This window comes from Sycon ciliatum, chromosome 6 (assembly GCF_964019385.1).
Source record: "Sycon ciliatum chromosome 6, ocSycCili1.1, whole genome shotgun sequence".
NCBI lineage: Eukaryota > Metazoa > Porifera > Calcarea > Leucosolenida > Sycettidae > Sycon > Sycon ciliatum.
In genome coordinates this window covers 16,654,550-16,664,253 of record NC_088648.1, presented here as the reverse complement: position 1 = coordinate 16,664,253, position 9,704 = coordinate 16,654,550, and the positions used below count along the sequence as shown (strand labels likewise).

Here is a 9,704-nt window from a genome sequence, read left to right as displayed (position 1 = left end):
AGTAAAAATTGACTCACCATCATGTACAAATATTATTACGAGTTGATTCACCATGTATATTCTGATTTTGTTCTAGAATGTGGCATGTGAGAATACCATAATTATGCCATATCGTCAAAGGCACACATTTGGAGTTGAAACGAGGGATTCTTAGTAAAAAAACATAGTTTATCATTGTTGATGAAGATAATAAACGAAGGTGCTCAAAATTTATGACAAAATCACCGGCAGTGGGGGCACAATCACTTGCACACGACACAACATAGCGGCGTAGCAGCTCATCCATGCATCCATCAGATTCTGTGAAGCGACTAAGTTCATCATAAGTGCGGTGGTGGTCCTTGGCCTTGTGGGCCCAGTCCAGCTGATGCGGCGAAGAAGAAGTGTAGCCTTGACTGAAACAAAACTCTTTGTACACAAAAGGCCAAAGAGTCTTGACAATGGCCTGGATTAAGTTCATCTCCCAGTGAAGGCCTCCACTTTGCGACACAACCCAGTCGAACTCACCTGCAGGGATGCTACCCAGCACATTCAAATCTCCACTCGCTACCATGCCCTGTACATGAGTGCTTACACGGCTATGCAATGATGCTAGGCTGCCAGACACATTCAAAGAGTGCTGCCTACAGTAGCCCACCAACGACTCCTTGGTCATGCTACCTACATCTAAAATGCCCGCGGCATGGTACGCTGCTTTCCTGGCCTCGTCTCTACTTTGAGCAATGGTGGTACGCATCAGCGAATATGGAAGGCCATCACAGACAATGGTAAGCCACTCGCTACAGCCCTGCTCACCAACACATTGTTTCACACCTGCACTTGTCCCAATTTCCCTCAGGAGAACACGCACTGCCTCATGTGAACTGGGTTCACAAAGACAGGCTCAAGCAATCCTACATTTGCCGGAGGGACAGGAGGAGAATCCAACTGCACTGAGCGTGTTGCCCTAACCCGCCCTACATTAACCCAGCCACTGTCTGCTACAAGTGCGATCCTGCACCCACTGTCGGGGAAGACGGAAGACGGAGAACTTTAGTCCGGGACACTCGAGAAAGACCGCTGCTTCTGCGATAGCAGCCCTGATGTTTGTGACTGCACACTCTGAATTGCTACATTTGGCGCATGCTACGTTTTGCTGCCCCTGCGGACGACTGCACTGAAAGTGGCGCCGTCATGCCACACACAAAAGCCTCTACTACGGGATTATAGGAGCGGGAAGTGATGCGCCCAGCGGGGATGCCCAGCAATGACTCCACTTTCCTACTCTCCTTTGAGTGGCTAATGGCGTCTAGAGTTTCCGCAAACAGAAACTTATTCTCTATCTTACATATCTCATTAACTACCTTTACCCTACCATGCTCTGTCGCAAGAAGCTCATCTAAAAATTTCCTTGACTTCAGCAACCCCTCAACCTCCTTCTGCAACTTCTCCACTAAATCTCTTAGTTCCTCACAGTCCCCACACCCTACAGGTTTGTTTTCTGGGAGTGGGCTAGGTGGGGCAGGTACCTCACTTTGAGATGGAACCTTGAGCGAGTCTGCGGACGTCCTTGCTGGTGCATACAGCTCGTGCTGGACGACTTCTGGCTTGCAGTCGGCCACAGCTCTGCACCCTCTGCAGATCGAGGAAACAGGACGTCGAGCAATACTGGAGAGGACGTTCAGCACAGCCCTTCTCGTTATCGTGTCCTTGGCGGACGAGGAAGGGCTTTCACAATCCGAATGGAAAGGGTTAGGACAAGAGTAGTGTCCAGGAGTAACACTAACTCTACGCTTAGAGCGCCGCGTCTGGATACCACTCTTCTTCATTGCCTCAGCTCAATAAACTACGACAAATTGTGATAAATTCGTTCCAAGCGATCTATTTTCTTCACTTTTTGAAAAATCGGCACATGAAAGTGAATTTTTTTTTCACTGGATATCTCAAGGAGTCCTATTACTCTCATCTCCGCATGCACAGAATCTCCGCAACTCAGCAGGTTTTTCCGCATTGGACATGCAAGGGAAAGAAATTTGCTGATTCACGGTGCTTACAAATCCATGTTCACTTTGTGCAGAAAAAAATATGACGCTTGCAGACGCGTACGCACCGTACGTGATTTCCAAGGAAACCTCCGATGCCCTAACTAGGCGATTTCCCAGACCTGATAACCGATGCATCACTATATGCGATACGATCGATTTTTTCGAGCGACACATGAAACTTGAAAGGCAAGGAAATATTTCCAGCATGGCGTTTTGACAAATGAGCATGCTGCATAGTTGACAGTGCCCGCATTTCCATAAAAATTCTGTTATGTACATGTACATGTGTCACTATCAAAATAAGCCGGCAACGTGAAGAAAGTAAAAAAATAGGGCCTTTGATATTATTGCAACATGTATTTTAAAGTTATCACTATAGCCGATTATAATGTAGTGTGTTATGCATGTTTTGATTCTATGTTGCCATCATAATATCCGATATACAGTGCGTATCGGTTATAGCGTGGTCGGGTAAAAGAATATACTGCCTACAAGAATGAACTCTCATGTTTTCATAATCATAACATGGATTTCATGTGCACATTTATTCTTACAAGCAATTTTATCGTACAGTAGAATATATCGGTCCTAAGAATGGACTTTGTGTAGCGAAACATGCCAGATCAGTACAAAGTATATCGCCTGTAGTGAAAACATCCGTCCAAAGCAGTTCTGATCTGACTCGCTTTGGGTCGTAGTGCTGCAGGTTCAACTATTTTGGTCATGTAACTCATGTTGCATAGCCACATGGTAAGCCTATGTAATTGTGACCAGCCGCATGCACAGTAGCACTACCTTGTATGTACGATGATCTTCCTGCCTCTGCGCACATGCACATGATATGTCACACTTGATTTATCGTGTGTAAGAAATATCGGAAATAAGAATAGAAAGTCGTTTTTCAAACACCCACGCTATAACCGATACCTACTGTATCATTATATCCGATAATATTGGTTATAGTGATATTTGTACTGGATAAAATACGTTTTGCTTTTGATATTTCGTACCAATATCACTGTAGCCGATATATTCTTATATCCGGTCACTCTATAGCCGATACAGACTGTGCAAGCGAGAGCGCTGCGTGTATGAAATTTGTTTGTGACGTGGCAACAAAGGCCGAAACAAAATCAAAAATGCAGAAAGCGGAAATGAGAGAGATGCATGACAGAGGCGGGTTAACATGTCAGAGGTGTGTTAACGTGACAGAGGTAGAGAGCATGTCAGAGGCAGAAAGACAGAAAAGAGGAAACGTACGCATGCGCATGACAGAGGAGTGTTATCGTGTCAGAGGCGGAAAGAAAGGAAATGTACGCGTGACAGAGGAGGATTATCATGTCAGAGGCGGCTGCATGTTGCAGGCTTGGCGGGATACCAGCAGGAGCGCTGCACTGGGGCGAGGCGTGCCGACTGAGGCGGGGACAGATGGAGGCGAGCGCAGCTCCATGGGGTCCGGTGCCGGGCGCGTGCCTGCGTGCGTGCACAGTGAGTGAGCTGATAAGACGGGTGGAGGTGGCCAATTTCCAGCTTGAGGCCAGGCTGGTGCTCTGCTGTGGAACGCTCTCCCTGGTGAGGTCCGCACAATTACCCGGCTACCTGAGTTTAAGCATGCATGTGTACCATACGCCTGTAGGGAGTAGTTCGAGTTGCTGATGATCGCTCTGCTCTCCCTCCCCGTGCAGCTCAGTAACCCGCACGTAGTATCACAGATACATCGTATTCTTTCTCTCCCCCCCCCCCCCCCCCGTTTACCCGCAGTTATTAGTATCCTATTCTCTTACTATGTGCTTCCATAGCTTTTACTATGTTCTTCCATAGCCACTTCTAGGCTAAGCCTTCGCCGTCATTTTATTGGGTCGTCATCCCGTTTGAATGTGCGAAGTGAAATAAAAACCAACCAAAACCAACCAGGACGAAGACGACTGGACGATGGCAGGATGGCAGAATAGCGGGGTATCCAGGTGGGCCGGGAGGGTGGCAGGGGCCACAGCAGCTCCGAGGCGGATCCAGTGACGAGTGGTGGTGAGGCTCAAGTTTTACGTCAACAGCCGGCGATTGACGGGATCCCGAGAGTTGAGGCGAGCAAGAAACTGCGGCGGGCCGAGCTCAGGGATGGCATGCTCAAAAGTCAAAACTCCGAAGAGCGCAGCGTCAGGGGTCACCAATTTAGGGTTTTACGTCGGGCCCTAGACGACGGCTACTTTCAGGCGATGCGCCGTTTTGCGAAAAGTCGACGTTTAGAGGTAGTTTTATTATCCCAAATGCCAAAGCGCGGGAAAATTCAAATGCAAACAGCTGCATTTTGGAGACGTATTTTTTATCGACAGTCGGGCAGTCAATGCCAATTTTCTCAAGAAGAAGAGTATTCAGAGGCATTGTTGTGCATTTTCCGTTGATACTATACGTGTGCCCTAGTGTTTACATGAGCGAGGGTGGTGGTTTTGCTAAACCGTTCGCATGGCGGGCGGGTTTGTAAGAAGAAAGGCTTCCGCCATTGACGAGCGACGAGAAACCTGTCATTTCGTGCCATTTGAGTTAGCAGTAGCACCGGACAACACTGACACATGTCTGCGGCAGCAAACATAGTGTACTAACGGATCAAAAACAGCCACAATGTGTGTCACTGCGGAAACAGGCTGTAGAGGTGCATTTGCAAAGCTGCTGATTTTCGTCGTCTTTCCATGCACAGGGTACGTATCATGCCCTTGGCATAGGCCAAAGCACGAAAGCTTTAGTTGGACACCACCCACAATCTCCACGTGGGTCCCAGTGTACCTGCTGCTGCCGATGAGAACCGCCCTGTAAGCGGTTTACCCACCCATGTGCCCTCAATATGACTGAGAATACATCAGTAATATGCCATACACATTGGAAACCTGTACAGTTCAATCCAATTTAGACCAGAATGACTGCATTGGTTGGAAATGCATTGCACCATTCCACTGAAACGTTAACACACAAGAACAGGAAAAGGATGTAACAGAAAACGAAAGAACGTAACAAAAGATAATCCCAAACCGACCAGCGGAAAAAAGAACGTGGGAAGAAAAGCACTGTGAGTCTGTGGCTGGTGTAGGAAGCAAATACTGCAAATACTAGGCTGTACGGGAAGTACCAAATTATGTGGTTGTCGAGCATCTCCTCAGAGTCGACAAAGGGATAACGGAATGAGAGAGACCGACTAATTTTCGTCAAAACTGTCACAAGCCAGCAGCTGGTGATTGTTGAGGAAGGTAGTTACACCACTGACCGACACCACTCAGTGCTGTGGGTAATGATTACGTGCATCGATCATTGACATTGTGCAGCACCTGACAGCAATAAACCAGACAAAGCAGTACAATATCATGCAGAAGATGAAATGCTTGACGGAGTATAATAAGTAGCAGACAAACTGTTACACAATGAAGCAACATTATTTGCTAAAATGGCAAAAATATATTATTACTTTGACGAATACCCGACACATAACATTCCCGCTACAAGCATTACCAACTCTACTGTCCCTGATGCAGGAGGGACTAGTGGCACACATTCCTACTGCATACCCCAAAGCTAAGAAAGGTGGCATCATGCTCATGTGAGCCAGTTGGGTACCACCCAAGCTCTGCACCGGGCTCTGTCCAGGTGCCTACACACAACCCTGGAGGACGAATGCAACCCCAAAACACGATGTAGTAAAGGGCAAGTCCATGGACACAGCTGTCAAAGTTATCCACCAAATTGACCTACAGCAGGCCAAAGTACAGTGGAGGAGAGTACCGAGAAACTAAGAATAAAGGACTTATCGTCTGCTTGTCAGACTATCTGTTTCCGGGGAAAATCGCGATTCCACGGCCGGGTTTTTTTGCAATTTTTTAAAAGACCGCGTTTTCCGCGATTTTCCCGCGTTTTTTGAACTTTTTTGTTGCGCTACACGTACACACAGTGCACTGTTCGGTTGACCGTTGTGAGCCGTTGACGTCAAGTAGAGAGTCTACGTGTAGGGCGCGCGCTCCCTAGCATACACATGGCACATGACCGGCTCCCCGGTAAAAATGCCGCATATCAATAATATTCACCGCATATTTACCGCAAATTCACCGCAAATTATGCCGTATTTACCTGCAAGTTACCGCAAACTCTGGGATTTTTTCCGCGATTTTCCCTGGGGACAGGACTATCCACCCCAAACTATGGTCATGAGGGTGGACAATACTGGATGGTCACAATTCCACCTCGCTCTCGTTTTCTCCCCTGGAGTGAAGCTTCACACACATACCTGTAGTACCTGTGGTGTCTACAAGAAGTAGGAACAGTCCTTCACTTACTCCACTGCTTTGTATAAAAGCCTGTCTTATGCAGAAGCCTGTTCTGAACACAAGCCTGAGTTTCAAGATATGCAACTAGCACAATAATGTGGATTTTGCATCGGCAACCATAAAAAGTTTGGTTTGACTACAAACATAATGCAACATAATGTAAATAGAGGCCTAGCCACCACACCGGCTTCTACAGAAATACGCCTGGCTTTCATACACGACATTACAGTAAGTCATCCAGTTCGCACTCACCCACTTCAGTTGGTGCTTGCAGACGTATTAGACGCATACAGCCAGTCAAGTACGCTTGCAGGGATCTTTTCTCAACGGGGAGTAACGGCTGGCCATAATACCTACAATACATACAGAATGACAATGGTGAACATAGCAAAAGGGAAGGGCATTCAAGACCTGCAGCTCCATGTATACATGCCGAGTGTGAGCGTGGTGTCTGTGGACAAAATCGACAAAGAGGTACCCTGGCAACAAATGTAGTGCCTGGATGCCAGCAGAAGGCTACGTGGCACACCAGTCCAACATGTAAATCAACTACCATCCACTGGTCACACTAGCCCAATTGATGCAAGTACCACAGTTGAAGTTCCATGGCCATTTGCCTGCCACATGCCAATCACAACAAGCACTGAGGAAGAAACTGAGACGAAGCGACGTCAAAGCAAAACACTAACACAGACAGGCGGGTTCCACACACAGTGAAACTTCAGTATGGAGTAGTACCAAGAGTCCATGGATGGCGGTGCCGTAAAACTTACAAGTGGAATTCAGCTACACTGGAATAATTGTTGTCTCTGATTATCGCTTAATTTAAGCAACAAAATCTACTATCAACTACCCACCTCTTCAAGGTAGGGATTATGAAGAACCAATGACCTGGTCATGTTGTGGGGCTCTGACAAACATCTTGCAGCAGTCAGACAGCCTGTCACAGGCCTGACAAAAGGCTGTGGATGCAAGTCCGCTGCAGGATCATACAATGCGAGTGCAAAAGGCAAATCTGTTATGCAGGCCAGGGCTAAAATGCCACACTTTCTGTTCAACAACACCTCCGCGCCGCGAGGGAAGAATGCGACAGTTCCAGTAAGCAAAAGGTTGTTTCATTTGAGGAGACTGAAAAGCAAGAAACCAGCAACGAATTGGACCAAGATTGAGTCAATGTGCACACAGGTGATGCGTGCGTGTTATCGTTTACTGGAATTATGGCATAATATGCTAGAAACATGGAATGCACTACGAATTCTGACCTGAAATACACAAATATACACATTTGCCTGAGTTTCAATGAGCATGGATAGACGTGGAACACAATACTTCCACTGAAAAAGGTGATATACCGGGAACACAATCCATCTGCTGCTATATGGGCGAGAAACTACTGTAACCTGGGATATTTTGAAACTTAGGTGTGATGAAATGTCACTTTCGTGGATTTTACACGTATCACAAAAAAATTCTTTCATTTCGTGCCATTTGAGTTAGCAGTAGGTCTGGACATAGACATGACCAGATCTTTACACAGGTTGGTTGGGACTATCTTTCTGCTATCTCGGATATTGTGTAAGATTTGATGGAGTCCATTACTGGCTGAATACCAAAGAAGGGAGGAAATTTCTACGACTGTACTGTAAGAAAACGACGACACGAAACTTCCCAATGGCTCAATAGCTGACCCCAAAAATATTACGGATTACTTTAGTACTTACTCAAGTCACATCGAATTCCTTATCGGCGGGCTCCAGGCTGTGGAACGCCTCCAGTGGGTCTGAATGTTCGACAACGTCAGCCATTACTTCTTCACGGAATCGTCATCTTCACCTCTGTACAAAATGAGCTGACCGGGATAATAAAAAAGGGCTTTTTTTCGCTCTGGCGCATCGACTGCTTTGGCCAACCGGACAACGAAGAAGTTGTGACCAAAGAGAATGATTTTATTTCTTGCGCATGCGTATGTAGAATGACGTAATACTCAGTGAGTCAGGTCGCTACAGTACAGTAGTAGCAAGAGTACATAACCCCCCAGAGTGTGCAACGCCTGATCCAGCTCTGCATAGGCCGATAGGGTCTTGGTCGAGCGGAATCGGATCTTTGCGTCATAATACCGTACACATCTGAGGGGAACCCGGGGAGTCGCGGGTACTCTTGGATCAAAAACAATGGTGCCCTGTCTCGAGACCGGCCTTGCGCTGGTGTGAAGTGTACGCATGACATCAGAAGATCCGATTCCGCTCGACCAAGACCCTACACCAGAGCTGGATCGGCGTTGCACACTCTGGGGGGTTATGTACTCTTGGTAGTAGTAGTCAATACCATACGACGTATTTTATTGCATGTCACGTGAGGGTTGTCTGTACTACAGCCAATGAGCGCTCTTGCTCAGCGGTCTGTATTTCTCGGTATTGCCCGGCAAGTTATTGCCCGCTCAGTTACATGTACGCGCATGCGGACTGTCATTCTTGTACAGTCCGTATCGCCTATAAGGTTGGCGGCTATAGTAATATACCGGGTATAGTGATCAATTTCTCAAATTCATTTTCATTTGCCATAACTAAGTATACACAGTTATCGCGTATAGTAATAATCGTCTATAGTAATATATCGCCTATAGTGATCAAATTCTTATTTCAAAAGACCTTTATTACATTATTATTGCATCGGTTATAGTGATTGATGTAAAATCAAGTGATGGCAGAGGAGAACAGGGTGTTAATTCTTCGTGAAGAACTTGCCCAGTGAGTGTTGTTTGGTGAGTTTAGCTCGTACAAGTTGCCAAAATATGCCTCCATCATGAGGAAATGCTGGTTTTTGTGTGTCCGGAGCTACAGCCAGCTACATGACATTGTACATGTATGTAGTGCGTATGTGCACGGCGCGCTGAGTCGTTTGACACCCCACTCGCAGTCATTGCATGCAGTATCGGTCATAGTAATATATCGCTTATAGTGATAAAATGCTCAGTTTCAAACACCAACGCTATAGGCGATACTGACTGTACTTTGGGGTTCGTGATCAGATCAAGTTTTTACTGTTCGGAGTTTCAAATTTGAAACACAAAACAGCAACTTGATCTGACTACAAACTACAAAGCACGAGAATGACAGACCACACACTCGCGCATGTACCTGAGCTGACAATAACTTACTTGTTCCAGCCACCTGAACCAGCCGCCTCAGCAGGTGAATGCAACCTTGACATCGATATCGATGCGTTGATGAGCAGCCGACGAACTACTTGAAGAACTGAATGCGTTCGAGACGAAGTTGTGGAGCCCAGCCCAGTTTCAGTTCCTGTTCCTACACGCAGTGCTCAATCACGAACACCAACACCATCGATATCGTAAAGAAATAGAGAATTTCAAAAC

The 9,704-nt window shown here is 46.5% G+C and overlaps 1 long non-coding RNA gene across 3 annotated transcripts; it reads right to left on the bottom strand.

The window, feature by feature from the left end:
• Nucleotides 1–4,895: 4,895 nt before the first annotated feature.
• LOC135819497 (uncharacterized) lies at nucleotides 4,896–8,227 on the bottom strand. Of its 3 annotated transcripts, none has more exons than XR_010553926.1 (4): nucleotides 8,050–8,227; nucleotides 7,186–7,307; nucleotides 6,581–6,681; nucleotides 4,896–5,338 (listed from the first exon to the last, which is right to left on the bottom strand). It is a non-coding gene; the product is annotated as an uncharacterized LOC135819497 (long non-coding RNA). The 3 variants fall into 3 exon arrangements; XR_010553927.1 differs by having other exon boundaries at nucleotides 7,186–7,249; XR_010553928.1 differs by lacking the exon at nucleotides 7,186–7,307.
• Between the last annotated feature and the right edge of the window lie 1,477 nt (nucleotides 8,228–9,704).